Genomic DNA, 16,652 nt, shown 5'->3' on the forward strand with positions numbered 1-16,652 from the left:
ACCAATACGACATCGAGTACAAAGGAACTAAACAGCATGGGAATGCTGATGGATTGTCGTGCCCACCATTGCCGACGGTGGAAGAAGAACTGGCAGTGGATCCAGTGGAGTTATTCCACTCGGCTATAGTCGAATGTCTCCCTGTGACGAATGCAAACATAGAAAAGGAAACACAAAATGACCCGACACTCTCCTGGGTCTATGATTTAACGGTGAAGGGATGGCCAGCACATGGCGAACCACTGCCGCCAGCATTCTCACCGAGAAGAGAACAGCTGTCAGTGTGCAGAGGAACCTTGATGTGTGGATCCAGAGTAGTAATTCCACCCAAATTGAAGGATAGAGTGCTCAATGAGCTTCATGAGGGTCATCTGGGAGGGGTAAAAATGAAGAACTTAGCCAGAGCGTTTGTGTGGTGGCCGGGAATCGATAGAGAATTCAAAGAGATGACCAAGAGCTGTACAGGATGCCAGAAGGTCCAAAACGCCCCACCACAAGCCCCTCTACATCCATGGGAGTGGCCCTCATCTCCATGGCAAAGGGTGCACATTGATTTTGCTGGTCCCTTTATGGACTCGATGTTTTTAATTGCGGTGGATGCACATTCAAAGTGGCCAGAGGTAATAAAAATGTCCTAAACCACCACAGAAAAAGCTATCACAGTCTTACGAACCATATTCACCAGGAATGGGCTGCCTGAACAGATTTGCTCTGACAATGGACCACAGTTTGTGTCTGAAGAGTTCCGGAGGTTCTTAAAGAACAATGGTGTTAAGCATTACACATCTGCCCCATATCATTCAGCCACTAATGGATTGGCCGAGAGGTTTGTTCAAACATTCAAGAAGGCTATCAAGGCAATGTGTAATGAAGATATACCCCTACAACACAAGGTGGATAACTTCTTGTTTGCCTACCGGAATGCGACACATGCGGTTACAAACCAAACCCCAGCCATGATGTTCTTCAATCGAAGACTACGATGCCGCTTGGATTTGGTTAAGCCAAACGTCCGAAGAGATGTGGAGAACAGGCAGTTTCAGAATATGAATGAAAGGCCGACCAGGAGTTTTAAGATAGGTCAACCAGTTTTGGCCTGGGACTACCGCACAGAGAAATGACAGCCAGGAACGATCTGTACACGGCAAGGACCTCTAATGTATACCGTGGACGTTGGAGAGAGCATTGTAAGACGCCATGCTGACCAGATTCTAGAGTCACTGGAAAACGTCAACTCCACACCACGATCTGATACACCTGGCGATGAAACCGAAGTACCAATTGCATCTACCGCAGAATCGATGATATTGGAAGCAGACGAACCAAACAACGACATTGATCCCGACTCAACCGTGCCAGAAGAACCTGATATCCCAAAGAGGCGTTATCCAGACAGAATCCGGAAGCCTCCTCAAAGACTGAACTTATAATTGCTTAACTTCAACCAATGTATCTAGCAACCGTAATTGTAATTGTAATTAGTTATTATTTAGTTGTTAAATGAATGTTATGTACTGTTTATCTAAAAGGGGAGGAATTGTTGTGTATGTACCTTTAAGGGAATAACTGGTCCCAGACTGCAGTACCGGCAGTGACCACCCCTGTATAAAAGGCCCTAGCAGGCTTCTGTAGTTTCAGTTTCCAGGTTGTCTCCATTGAGTAAAGACTTGTTATAATCAACTCCTGCAGTCCATGTCTCAATTATACACAGACATAATAACCAGAACGCCCTTCTTTGGATTAAAGATGGAGACAAGTGGTTGGTGGTCAGTCAGCAAGGTGAACTTCTGCCCGTGCAGATAGTGGTTGAACATTTTCACTCCCCACACTAGGCTGAGGGCCTCCCTGTCAATCTGGGCGTAGTTGCGCTCGGTTGAGGTTAGTGACCGAGACGCAAAGGCTATTGGCCTCTCCAAACCATCCGGGAATTTGCGCGCCAGCACCGCTCCAATGCCATAGGGTGATGCATCACACGCCAACCGAATTGGTAGTGCTGGGTTGAAATGAGCCAACACCTCTTTTGATGTGATCAATTCTTTGCACTTCTGGAAAGCTCGTTTACATTCGTCATTCCACTTCCATGGTACCCCCGTTTGCAGTAGGGTGTTCAGTGGGTGTAATACTGTGGACAAATTTGGCAAGAACTTATGGTAGTAGTTCACGAGCCCGAGGAACGACCTCAGTTGTGACACATTTTCCGGTGCTGGAGCCTTGACTACTGCCTCAATCTTTTCAGGGGACTTATGTAACCCCTCTTCATCAATAACGTGGCCACAATACGAGATCTGATTCTGGAAAAACTCGCATTTGTGGCGATTAGCTCGGAGCCCATATTCCTTCAATCTAGTGAGCACCTGCTCCAGGTTGGCGAGGTGATCACTGTCATTTTCGCCCGTGACCAGGATGTCGTCCAAATAACACTGGGTCCCTGGAAGCCCTTGCAGGACTTGATCCATTGTCCTTTGCCAAAAAGCCGGAGCTGATGCTACCCCGAACACCAGCCGGTTGTATTGGTAGAGACCTTTGTGAGTGTTGATCATGAGTTATTGTTTCGAGGCTTCTTCTACCTCCATTTGCAGGTACGCCTGGGCCAGATCAATCTTAGTGAAGTGTTTTCCTCCAGATAGCGAGGCACAAATATCTTCAATCCGCGGAAGCGGATATTGTACCGTGTGAAGGACTGGGTTCACTGTCACCTTAAAATCCCCACAGATGCGAACCTTCTTTGGTTCCCCAGGCGTATTACTCAACGACCTCTTCATTACAGGAACGATGGGTGTAGCCCACTCGCTCCAGTCCACTTTGGACAGTACTCCTGAACATTCCAAACCTTCCAGCTCTGCTTCGACGGCTGGGCGGATCGCATAAGGCACCGGTCTGGCCTTAAAAAACTTTGGGCTTGCATTTTCCTCTATTTTGATCATCGCTGTTATGCCTTTTAATGTTCCGAGTCCCTCCTGGAACACTTCTTGTGCGTCAGTTAGCATTTTTGACAGTCGTCCATGTTGGATCCGTGATTCTGAGAGTATGATGTTTTTCAATAACCACACGGATGCTGTAACTTAACAATAAACAGGTATTTACTGGAGGAGGGTAGTCTCAAGACTGGGGGTACAGAGGCATGCGCAAGGCTTATATACAGGTGTGGTCACTGCCGGTACTACAGTATACAGGAGCTGTAAAAGTAGTTCTGTCTTAAAGGCACATACACTACAATTCCTCCCCATTTAGATTAGTAGTACCCCTAATATTCAAATAACAATTAACACTTTAACATGTACATTAAACAACAATAGTCCATTTATAGATTCAGTCTTTGTGGCGGCTTCCTGACCCTTTCGGGACAGCGCCTTTCCTGAGGTTCTTGTTCTTGGTGCAGAGGCGATCCTGACCCCTTTTCATCGGGTAGTTCATCGGGTTCCACTGCTACTGGTTCTGAGGTAGATGCTACCGGTATGTCGGGTTCATCACCAGGTACTCGAGACATGGGGTTGACGCGTTCCTGTGACGCTAAGATCTGATTGACGTGGCGTCTCACAATGTTCTCCCCGACATCCACTGTGTACATTAATGGCCCCTGCCTTGTGCATATCGTTCCGGGTTGCCATTTCTCTGTTCGATAGTCACGGGCCAAGATTGGTTGTCCTACATTGAAGCTCCTTGTCGGCTTCTCATTGATGTGCTGGAATTGTTTGTCCTCAACATTTCTTCGCACATTTGGTCTGAGCAAGTCCAGACGAGATCACAACCTTCGGATAAAGACCATCATGGCCGGGGTCTGGTTGGTAACTGCATGTGTCGCGTTTCGGTAGGCTAATAAGGAATTGTCCATCTTATGCTGTAGTGGAATTTCATCGTCGCACATGGCCTTTATCGCCTTCTTAAAGGTTTGTACGAACCTCTCAGCCAATCCAGTTGTGGCTGGATGATACGGGGCGGATGTGTAATGCCTTACCCCATTCCTTCTCATAAATTTTTGAAACTCTTCGGACACAAACTGTGGTCCATTATCAGAGCAAATCTGCTCTGGCAAACCGTTTCTGGTAAATATGGTCCGTAGGACTGCAATCGTTTTCTCTGTAGCGGTTGAGGACATTTTTATCACCTCAGGCCACTTCGAATGAGCATCCACTGCTATTAAGAACATTGAGTCCATGAATGGACCAGCGAAATCAATATGCACCCGTTGCCATGGCAAGGAGGGCCACTCCCATGGGCGTAGAGGGGCATGGGGTGGTGCATTTTGGACCTTCTGGCATCCTAAGCAGCTCTTAGTTAGGTCTTCGATTTGTTGATTGATTCCCGGCCACCACACATAAGCCCTAGCAAGGCTTTTCATTTTCACTCCTGCCAGATGACCTTCATGTAGCTCATTTAGCACTCTCTCCCTTAACTTGGGTGGATTCACCACTCTGGATCCACGCATCACTGTCCCCTGGCATACTGACAGCTGTTCTCTTCTGGATGAGAATGTTGGCAACAGTGAGTCGCCATGTGTTGGCCATCCCCTCACCGTCAAATCATATACCCGAGACAGCATCGGATAATTGCGGGTCTCCTTCTCTATATCCGCGTTCGTTACTGGCAATCGTTCAATTATTGACGAATAAAATATCTCGATAGGGTCCACTGCTGGTGCTTCCTCCACAGTAGGCAGTGGCAGTTCCCATGCTGTTTCGTGTCTTTATATTCTATTTCATATTGATTCACCCCTAGAAACAGGGACCATCTTTGTAACCGTTGTGCAGTCATCACTGGAACACCCTTCTTAGGATTAAAGATGGAGACAAGTGGTTGGTGGTCAGTCAGCAAGGTGAACTTCTGCCCATGCAGATAGTGGTTGAATTTTTTTACTCCCCATACTAGGCTGAGGGCCTCCCTGTCAATCTGGGCGTAGTTGCGCTCGGCTGAGGTCAGTGGCCGAGACGCAAAGGCTACTGGCCTCTCCAACCCGTCTGGGAATTTGTGCGACAGCACCGCTCCAATACCATAGGGTGATGCATCACATGCCAAACAAATTGGTAGCGCTGGGTTGAAATGGGCCAACACCTCTTTTGATATGATCAATTCTTTACACTTTTGTAAAGCTCGTCTACGTTCGTCATCCCACTTCATGGTACCCCTGTATGCAGTAGGGTGTTCAGTGGGTGTAATACCGTGGACAAATTTGGTAAGAACTTGTGGTAGTAGTTCACCTGCCCGAGGAATGACCTCAGTTGTGACACATTTTCCGGTGCTGGAGCCTTGACTACTGCCTCAATCTTTTCAGGGGACTTATGTAAACCCTCTTCATCGATGACGTGGCCACAATACGAGACCTGTTTCTGGAAAAACTCGCACTTGTGGCGGTTAGCTCGTAGCCCATACTCCTTTAATCTGGTGAGCACCTTCTCCAAGTTGGCGAGGTGATCACTGTCATTTTCGCCCGTGACCAAGATGTCGTCCAAATAACACTGGGTCCCTGGAATCCCTTGCAGGACTTGATCCATTGCCTTTTGCCAGATAGCCGGAGCCGAGGCTACCCCGAAAACCAGCCGGTTGTATTGATAGAGACCTTTATGAGTGTTAATCATAAGGTATTGTTTCGAAGCTTCTTCTACCTCCATTTGCAAGTACGCCTGGGCTAGATCAATTTTGGTGAAGCGTTTACCTCCAGATAGCGAGGCGAAAATATCCTCAATTCGTGGAAGCGGATATTGTACCATGTGAAGGATTGGGTTCACTGTCACCTTAAAATCCCCACAGATGCGGACCTTCTTTGGTTCCCCAGGCATATTACTCAACGACCTCGTCATTACAGGAACGATGGGTGTAGCTCACTCGCTCCAGTCCACTTTGGACAGTACTCGTGAACGTTCCAACCCTTCCAGCTCTGCTTCGACAGCTGGTCTGATCGCATAAGGCACTGGTCTGGCCTTAAGAAACTTTGGGCTTGCATTTTCCTCTATTTTAATCGTTACTGTTATGCCTTTTAATGTTCCTAGTCCCTCCTGGGACACTTCTTTTGCATCAGTTAGCATTTTTGACAGTCGTCCAGGTGTGACGTCGTCATCCTTTTTGACCTCAACCTTCAGTGCCTGTATGGAATGCCAATCTAATTGTATCTTCCGGATCCATTCATGTCCTAGCAGTGGTGGTCCTCCATCTGGTAATACATATATATCCATTTTAGGTATTTCCTGGCCTTTATATATCACTTTCACCCTTACTTTTCCTTTGGGGTAGACTTTTTGCCCCGTATACGTCTTCAAGACAATCTCTGTAGCTTTCAAGGGTATATGTGAAAATAGCCGCTTTTAGTCCCTTTGGTTTATGACTGTTAGGGCTAATCCTGTATCCAATTCCATTTTCACTTGGACTCCGTCTATCTTGAGTGTAACCCAGATAGTCTGGTGATCCTCCATTTTGGTTACCTTATGTAGATTCAGACAACCCAGCTCCTTGCTTCCGGAGTCTGTGTCACTTTTCTGTTTGTCTGAACCACTGTCCATCACCTGGTGTACCTTTTTGTACTTCTCCTGTGGAGATTTCTTACTGTTGGTTTTCTTCCCAGACCTGCAGACTCTTGCTATGTGTCCTGCTTTCCCGCACTGTCTGCACACTTGGTCCTTGAACCAATAATCCTTCTGCTCATGTGTTGTTCTGCCGCAGCGATAGCACTTCCCTGTTCCATAGGACATTTCATTGGTGCCATATTCTTGCGGTCTCCGTTGTATCTCTGCAGCTCCCCTTGCGGCTGCTTCGTTTGATACTGCCACACTGAAAGCCTTGTCCAGCGTAAGATCCTTTTCTGATAGAAGCCGTTACTGGGTTCCTTCACTTTGTAGCCCACACACAAACTTGTCCCTTAACGTATCTGCTAGTTCCACTCCAAACTGGCAGTGTTTCGATAGCTTGCGCAGTTCTGTTAGCTACTCAGCATTGCTTTCGTCTTTGTGTTGGTTCCTTTTATGGAACTTAAATTGTTCTGCTATCAGCAGCGGTGTGGGGTTTAAGTGGTCCTGTAGGATTTCTACTATGCTTTCGAAATTCTTGTTCACCAGCTTCTCTGGGGTTATTAGATTTCGCAGTAACCCATAAGTTTTTGCACCCATGGAATTTAACAAAACCAGTGCTTTACTAGCATCTGGCACTTCATTCGCCCTGCAGTACACCTCAATACGTTCCACATATGTCGCCCAATCTTCGACTTCATTGTCGAACGTAGAGATACTGCCACTCTTCGGCATCCCTGGGTGTGATTTAACTGCCAAAAATGGCGTCTCCCGCGCATTCCTTCCTTCCCGCGCTCGCCCTTCTTCTCCACTGCGGCTTCTAAAAATGGCGTCTCCCGCGCTCTTCCTTCTTCTCCACGGCTCAATGGCGTCTCCCGCGCTCTCCCTTCTTCTCCCCGCGGACTGTTCAGCCCTTGAGCCCTGGCTGTGCTCTGCGCGTTCTTTTTTTTTTTTTTTTTCGACGCCGCTCGGTCCTGAACCCGGCTGTTGCTTTACCCTCTCTCTCTCCGGTTTGTTTTTTTTTTGTTTTTTTCTCTCGATGCCGCTCGGTTTTCAACCCCCGGCTGCGCCCTGTGCGCTTCACCTTCTGTCTTACCCCGTCGACGCTGCTTGGCTTTCTCTCCGCAGTCGGTCGGCTCCAGCCGCCGCTGTCCGGGAAGGGTCTGCGCTGGACCTGTCGTCAGTCTCTTGCTGATCATCGTGGCTGGGGAACCAAGCCCGGCTCTCCACAGCCTCCCCTGCGATGTTCACTCTCTGCCGGACGACTGGGCGGTTGCTCGTGGTCGACACCCGTGTTCCTGGCCTTGACTTTTTTATTTTTTTTGTTACACCGCCCTCCCGGAGCGAATCCTCGAAGGGAAATGCAGAGTTGCAGGTAGATTCGAATCGACACTCGTCGCCACTGTTGGATCCGTGATTCTGAGAGTATGATGTTTTTCAATAACCACACAGATGCTGTAACTTAACAATAAACAGGTCTTTACTGGAGGAGGGTAGTCTCAAGACTGGGGGTACAGAGGCATGCGCAAGGCTTATATACAGGTGTAATCACTGCCGGTACTACAGTATACAGGATCTGTAAAAGTAGTTCTGTCTTAAAGGCACATACACTACAGTCCAGGTGTGACGTCATCATCCTTTTTGGCCTCTACTGTCAGTGCTTGTATGGAATGCCAATCTAACTGTGTCTTCCGGATCCATTCGCGTCCTAGTAGTGGTGGTCCTCCATCTGGCAATACATATAGGTCCATTTTTGGTGTTTCCTTGCCGTTGTATATCACATTCACCCTTATTTTTCCTTTGGGGTAGACTTTTTGCCCCGTGTACGTCTTCAAGACAATCTCTGTATCTCTCAAGGGTATATGTGAGAATAGCCACTTGTAGTCCCTTCGGTTTATGACTGTTAGGGCTGATCCTGTGTCCAATTCCATTTTCACTTGGACTCCGTCTATCTTGAGCGTGACCTAGATAGTTTGGTGATCCTCCATTTTGATTACATTATGTAGTTTCATACAACCCAGCTCCTTGCTTCCGGAGTCTGTATCACTTTTCTGTTCGTCTGAACTACTCTCCGTCACCTTATGTACGTTTTTGTACTTCTCCTGTGGAGATTTCTTGCTGCTGGTTTTTTTTCCCGACCTGCAGACTCTTGCTATGTGTCCTGCTTTTCCACACTATCTGCACACTTGGTCCTTGAACCAACAATCCTTCTGGTCGCGTGTTGTTCTGCCGCAGCGATAGCACTTCACTGCTCCATATGACATTTCATTGGTGCCATATTCTTGCGGTCTCCGTTGTATCTCTGCAGCGCCCCGTGCGGCTGCTTCATGTGATACTACCATGCTGAAAGCCTTGTCCAGCGTAAGATCCTTTTCTGATAGAAGCCGTTTCTGGGTTCCTTCACTTTGAAGCCCACACACAAACTTGTCCCTTAACATATCTGCTAGTCCCATTCCAAACTGGCAGTGTTTCGATAGCTTGCGCAGTTCCGTTAAATACTCAGCATTCCTTTCATCTTTATGCTGGTTCCTTTTGTGAAACTTAAATCTTTCTGCTATCAGCAGCGGTGTGGGGTTTAAGTGGTCCTGTAGGATTGCCACTATGCTTTCAAAATCCTTATCCACTGGCTTCTCTGGGGTTACTAGGTTTTGCAGTAAGCCATACATTTTTGCACCCATGGAATTCAACAATACCAGTGCTTTCCTGGCATCTGGCACTTCATTCGCCTTACAGTACACTTCAATGCGTTCTACATATGTCGCCCAATCTTCGACTTCATTGTCGAACGCTGTGACACTGCCACTCTTCGGCATCCCTGGGTGTGGTTAGACTGGCTAAAAATGGTGTCTCCCGCGCTCTCCCTTCTTCTCCGCTGGCTCAAAATGGCGTCTCCCGCGCTTCCCTTTCTTCCCGCGCTCGCCCTTCTTCTCCGCTGCGGCTTCAAAAATGGCGTCTCCCACGCTTCCTTTCTTCCCCCGTGGACGCTGCTCAGCCCTTGAGCACTGGCTGCGCTCTGTGCGTTTTCCTGCGCGCCTCTCTCATTGACGCCGCTCGGTCCTGAACCCCAGCTGTGCTTTACCCTCTCTCTCTTTTTGTTTTCCGTCGACGCCGCTCGGTCTTCAACCCCCGGCTGCGCCCTGTGCGCTTTACCCTCTCTCTTACCCCGTCGACGCTGCTCGGCCTTTTCTGTGCCGTCGGTCGGTTCCAGCCGCCGCTGTCCGGGAAGGGTCTGCACCGTACCTGTTGCCAGCCTGTTGCGCTGGATCATCGTGACTGGAGAACCAAGCCCAGCTCTCAACAGCCCTCCCTGCGATGCTCAATCTCTGCTGGATGACTGGGCGGTTGCTCATGGTCAACGCCCGTGCTTCTGGCCTCGACTTTCCTCCACTGTCCTCCAGGAGCGAATCCCTGGGAGGAAATGCAGAGTTGCAGGTAGGTTCGAATCCCATCCTCGTCGCCACTGTTAAATCCGTGAATCTTGAGGTATGGTGTTCTTCAATAAATAGACGGAGACTGCAGATGAACAATCAACAGGTGTTTACTGGATGAGGGTAGTCTAAAAACTAACAGTACAGATCCCTACTCAGGGTTTATATACAGGTGTGGTCACTGCCGGTACTACAGTATACAGGAGCTGTAAAAGTAGTTCTCCTCTTAAAGGTACATACACTACAACAACCACAATTCCCCTTTCAACATTAGACCCAAACCTTAACTTCCTTCTGTTACTGACCATCACAGCGTCCATTTGGCCACGATGCTGAAATAAAAGCCACCACAAAGAAAACTTTCCAACCCAACTTTATCCATCTATCCATCTAATATGACATCAAGAAATCAACTCATCATCCATATGCATTCTCTTAGTGGCTGTCTTGCGTGCGCCTTTGCCTATCCTACTGATGTCACGCAGTACTACCCCAGTGGCTACAGCATGGCTGGTGGAAGGCTGCTGACGTTCAGTGTGGGACACTGCAAATGGCCTTGCTGGTTGACCTTGAGGGGCTGGTGGCTGGTAATGTCAAATTAATCTTCTTCTTCTTGTTCTTCACTCTCCTCTCCCTGTTCTTGCTCACCCACTGGCTGGGCAGGCTGCATTTCTTGGGCGTGTGAAATGAGGAAGGCACAAGGGTGGAGTTGTGGTGGTGGGCAGGCAGGAAAGCATGAGGTGCATGCCAGAGGAGGATAATATATGAGGACACCAGCATCTTTTATCCTTTCAGCCCCGCCACTGGTCAAGGGCTCAGCCATGCCCCTGCCAAGAATGGCCTGCACCATCTCCTCCAAGGGGGTGAAGTGAGGCTAGGAATGGGAGATGTGCCTCATGATTGGTGCAGATTGTTGGTGGGTGAGTGATTAGGGGTCGTGCATTGAGCAGTGTGTGAGGCTAGTGGTGCAGTTGGTTGGAGATGGCTTTTGAAGATGCTTTGACCAGTGGTCTGAGTTCATGAAGCTTCTTTGGGCACTGGAGCCAGGTCGTGGGGTGACACTATTGGCAGTGATGGCCTTGGTGATGTGGTCCCACATCCATCTTTCTGGAGGGCCTCCTGGCCCCTGTGTGTAGAAGACCTGTCTTGCAGTGTTGACCCCTTGCACAAAGCTGGAGTGCTGCGTGCGAGACCCTGGGTGCCCCTTCCCTAGCTTGCTGAGCCATTTGTGTTAATGCTGAAGCAGTTTTCCCATTTTTGGAGGTTAGGAAGGGAATTCAGCTTTAAGAGCTGAATACTGACATTTGGGACTTCTTTTTAATGTAATTTTTTTTCAGAAGGCAGAAAGGGCAGAAAACTGCATTGTTTCACTGGATTTTAATTTGTATTACTTCTGTGTGCATTGCCCCTTTAATTCACAGGCCTTTTCATTGCCCACAATTCCTTGCGAGCTCCACAGCTTCGCTTCCTGAGGCTGTGCGAAGCTCAAACGCCGCACCTGGACAGGAACTTCGGGTCAGATGCCTCCATTAATGCCACCAGGACAGTGTTGCACGGAAGCGCTGCGCCACCAATCTCCAGCCCCCCAGACGAATTTAGCCCCGTTAACTCCAGCAGCTTTTGTGGCAAACACAAATTTCTAGGCCTATACCTCTTGTGATAAAATTTACAACCCCATTAGTATTTTTACAGCCTTATCAACCTGAGGCGCTGTGAACCTATACTCCCAAATCCCTCTGCTCTTCCATTCAGAGTATAGTTAATGCTGTTATTTTTTTAACCAAATGAATCAACTCACACTTACTGACGTTGAATTCCATCTGCTACTTTTTAGCCCGTATCCCTTTATAGCTTCCTTTGGTCTTCTAAAGAATTGACTATATCACCTTTTTGGTATCACCTGAAATTTTGACACCATTCCCTCTCAGCTCATGTCCAAATCATTGATATACACAGATGTGGACCCAAAACGGAACCCTCTTGGCACCACTACACACATCTAACCACTTTGAAAAATGATCCTTAATTCCTACTCTCAGTTTTGCTCAAATAAGTTCACTGCATGTCTTACCAAGATTCTGATTATACCTGGACAGAATTATGACCGCTGACATGCTATCTGTGCCCAGAAGGCAGATGGGTAGGGCTCCATCCAGGAGAAGAAAGCAGAAATTTATTGACGTAGACCTCCAAGCAATACTCAAGGAGATTAAAGACAAGTGACACAGACTTCTGGGCATGTGTACCTCTGAGCCTGCCAGGACTGTCCTCTGGTGGGGGAGTCCAGAACAAGGGGCTTAACCTTAAAATTAAAGCTAGGCCATTCAGGGGTGATGTCAGGAAGCATTTCTTCACACAAAGGGTAGTGGAAATCTGGAACTTGCTCCACTAAAATGTTGTTGAGGCTACATCAATTGAAAATTTCAAAACTGAGATTGATAGATTTTTGTTTGGCAAGGGTATTAAGGGTTATGAATCCAAGGCGGGTAGATGGAATTAAGATACAGATCACCCATGATCTAACTGAATGGCAAAACAGGCTCGAGGGGGTGAATGGCCTACTCCTGTTCCCATGTTCCTGCCACTCGTGCCACCTGTAGGGAGGTCTCACTGGCACTAAGTGCCAACTCCCTCATCCCAGGACAGCAGAACAGTGCCCACCCTGGGCACCAGCACACTTTTCATCCTGTTAAAGCAACACATACACAACTAACTCTTCACACTGTACTCTGGTTAAGAGCAGCTCTAATTCCCTATCCTGCACTATGGCTACATAGCTCTCGTAACACACAAGAACTGCCTTGCACAACCCCAAAGCCCTGATGAGACTAGGCTGCCCAGGAGCACATACCAGAAATGCAATCATCAGCAGATCCATATCCTGAACCAGCTGCCGCGAGATGAGGGCTACCTCAGTTCGATGAGCTTTCTGATTAGCATGAGGATCCACCCATCTCCCTTGGTTCTAGCCCTCAAGTGGCACTTGAAGAAGCATTATAATAGGTGATAGAAAGGTACGTGTAGGCACCCAGGGGAAGCATTGTGTTGGGAAAGAGTAGGGTGATTGTTTGCACTTTGCAATTATTGTATTAAAATAGACTGTACGCTTATGTTGTGCTTTGTTATTCATGGAGATTGCAGACATACAGGAAAGGGTGCACTCATTTGGTGCTGACTTATTCATTCAGGTGATGATTATTTGTAAAGTCATGTCAGGTCAAACTGCAGCATTTCCTGAATGACAAAGTTGCAAAGGGCACCCAAGCCAATTACAATTCTGGAACCTCTATCTGACGCATACTGCAGGTCCCCACCCAACCTGCCCAGGCAGCAAAAGCATGATTTCAGCACCCCAAGATCCACTTGATCACCAGCCTGGTAGTTGCATTTGCCTCATTGTATCGCTCCTCTGCTTCTGTTCAGGGGAGTCGGATTGGGGTCATCAGTCATGGCAGCAGGAGATATGCCTTGTCACCCAGTAACCAGCCATTGATATGGTTTTCTTCCTTGATGAGGTCAGGGAGGGCTGAATGCCAGAGAATGAAGGCATCTTGGCAACTTCCTGCATACTGGGCATGGACATGAAGGATCCTTTGTGATGTCATAAACTATCTGCACATTCACAGACTGCAATCCCTTCCTGGCCTCATAGGTGAGAGGATGTGTTGTGGTTGCCTTCAATGCAATGTGGGTGCCATTGATGGACCTTGGGGAAGCCCACAGTTCCAGAGAATTGTATGGCCCTTTCTCTCTCTGCTGCCTGACTGTGAAGCCAAAGTTTATGGAGTGGGCTGCTCTGCTGTCAAGGGTATCAGTGACTTGACGTATGCAAACCCATTCTAATCCTTGCTTTATGTTACACATATTGCCCGAGGCTGTCCAAAAATAGCCTGAGCCATTAAAGTTGTGGGTGGTGGTCACCTTTAGTGCAACTGAGAGAGCAGTCATGACAGATGAGTATGGCCTGAGATCTTCATGCAGCAGGTCACTATTGCAGCTTTTGAGAATCAAACTCTTCTGATGCAAAGCTACTCAGATGTTCTCGTGGGACCTGAGCTGCCAGTAAATCTTGTGGACTGCATTCTTCTGGCATGATGCCTGATTCTCCTTCCCTCAGACCTGTGCTGTTGCACTTCTTCCTGCTTAATAATGGCATACAATGGTATGCCCAGGGAAAAAGTCATACCTGCTCTTGAGTTGCTAGGACTGCAACTCTGGTTGGGTGGGGGGGTGTCAAGTGTCTGAACATATTCGAGTGCTCTAACAGTACAAGTGCAGGTCTCAGTAGCAACAAATTTTTAATAAAAACAGGTAGAATTTTTTTTGAAACTGCTGGAATCGCTAACCCAACTTTCGAGACTCTTCAAAGCTCACAACTTCTCACTTCTGCCCTAAGCAGGTAATAAAGGCAGCTGCTGAACCTCTTATATATCAGTCTAACTTACCCCAATAACGAGGTAAAACCAGGAACTCATATCTACAGTGTCACTGGCTGACAGGTATGCTAATGAGACCAGCAGGGACTCGAAGGCTCAAAAACTGCAAGGAAACTTAGGGGAAGTATTTTAAAGGCACACAAATGGTCACTTGAATATCATTACCAAACAAAGGTACTGCGTCAATAATATGCTGCTAATCCACTAAAAACATTGAGAAATTCTCTCCCTTAATGACAATCTGTCCAAAAATAGGCCTTTTGTGTTCGATAAGCCAAAAGTTGGCTATGATGAAAATATTGGCCAGAGATTTTCCTGAAAACTTGAACAAAACCAACAACGTAAGTATGGTGTAATAATTGAGGATATTTGGGCATAAGTGATTTATGCCTGTTTTTAAGCTACATCCAAAATTCCTTGATCTTTTACGACAATTCCATGAATCTTCTGTCATCATTATTTGAATGGCAATAGATTGGGAGAAGGGGAAGTGCAAAGAGACCTGGGTGTTATTGTGCACCAGTCGCTGAAGGTAAGCATGCAGGTGCAGCAGGCGGTTAAGAAGGCAAATGGTATGTTGGCCTTCGAAGCAAGAGGGTTCGAGTACAGGAACAAGGATGTCTTGCTGCAGTTGTACAGGGCCTTGGTGAGACCGCACCTTGAGTATTGTGTGCAGTTTTGGTCACCTTACCTGAGGAACGACGTTCTTGCCATGGAGAGAGTGCAGCGAAGATTCACCAGGCTGATACCTGGGATGGCAGGAATGACGTATGAGGAGAGATTGGGTCGATTGGGCTTATACTCACTGGAGTTTAGAAGATTGAGAGGGGATCTCATCGAAACCTATAAAATTCTGTCAGGTCTGGACAGACTAGATGCAGGAAGGATGTTTCTGATGGCCGGGGAGTCCAGAACCAGGGGTCATAGTCTAAGGATAAGGGGTAAACCATTTAGGACTGAAATGAGGAGGAATTTCTTCACTTAGAGAGTGGTGAACCTGTGGAATTCGCTGCCACAGAGGGCGGTGGAGGCCAGTTCATTAACTATATTCAAGAAAGAATTGGATATATTTCTTGAGGCTAAAGGGATCAAGGGATATGGGGAGAAGGCAGGGACAGGGTACTGAATTTGGATGATCAGCCATGATCTCATTGAATGGCGGAGCAGGCTCGAAGGGCCGAATGGCCTACTCCTGCTCCTATCTTCTATGTTTCTATGTAGCTCCACCTCCCATGCAAAAGTGCAGCTCACACAAATTCCATGAATTTACACTAGTTCTGAACAGGCTGTAAATGTACATCTAAAATTTTAGGTGCATCATGTTTCTGGTGTTACGTGTCGTTTTTTAAAGTGATTTTTTTTTTAATCTTGTCACGGAGTCCGACAATGTATTTTCTGTATCTTTGAATGTGTCTTTATGGCACCAGAATGATTTGCATGAAAACTTTATCAATTACATTTTCTTAAACATGCAGTGCCTATCGTGCGTAAAAGATGATATGATGGCTTCAAACTTTATTTTTCATGCATAAAAAGGACTGTGGCATAGGTTTAAAGCTTTCCTCAAGCCCCGATTGTTTACGCAAATTTCCACTTGGTTTAGCCACTTTTATGTTACGTCGTATGCTAATGGATTCTCAGGAAACTTCAGCGTGACTCGACGGCGGGATGATTGTCGAGGTTTCAGTGTAACTCGCTGGTTTCGCCGATTGAGAAAACTCCAGGCTATTATTTCGTTGATGCCAAAAGCAGATGGTGTGCTGAATAATCTTTCATCAGAGGACGCTTTGCTTTCTGTTCCAGATACAGAGGAGAAATAAAATGGGATCATAGGTGGCCTTATCTTGTCTTAATGGAATCTGCTGCTGGATAGCAGTCTAAGGAATTGCTGACTTCTACAGTCTTTCCATATCAGCATCTGGGTTTTGGTTCTGTTATTTTAGCACTGCTGCACAAGTTGTTTCTCATGCTGACACAGCTGTTTGGTCTGCAGCTCGTTCAACTCCTGCAGGATGTTGTTCTCCATATGATCAGTATCCTGCCAAAGGCGGCGGATCTCTCACAGGAGCATTAATAAGTCACAAGATACAACAGCTCCCCTCTGGGAAGGGAGAAATGATGCTTAGGATGCTGTAAAGTAGAAGGAAAAATATCAATTAGTCCATTTAACAAACATTTATTGAAAAACAGAGATCAATGTAGCACACAAGTACACATTGGCCCTAAATTTGCAGTCAGCAGCGTTGCTAAGGAGTACGCTGCCGACATCCGAAAGAAATCCGCACTTACCTCAT

General features: G+C 47.1%; 1 pseudogene; it reads left to right on the top strand.

Annotated features, from left to right (window-relative positions):
* Positions 1-16,652, top strand: part of LOC147117495 (uncharacterized) — a 231,243-nt pseudogene that overhangs the window by 40,546 nt on the left and 174,045 nt on the right.

Source organism: Somniosus microcephalus, chromosome 5, assembly GCF_052327205.1.
Source record: "Somniosus microcephalus isolate GS21.2 chromosome 5, FLI_Smic_1.0, whole genome shotgun sequence".
NCBI lineage: Eukaryota > Metazoa > Chordata > Chondrichthyes > Squaliformes > Somniosidae > Somniosus > Somniosus microcephalus.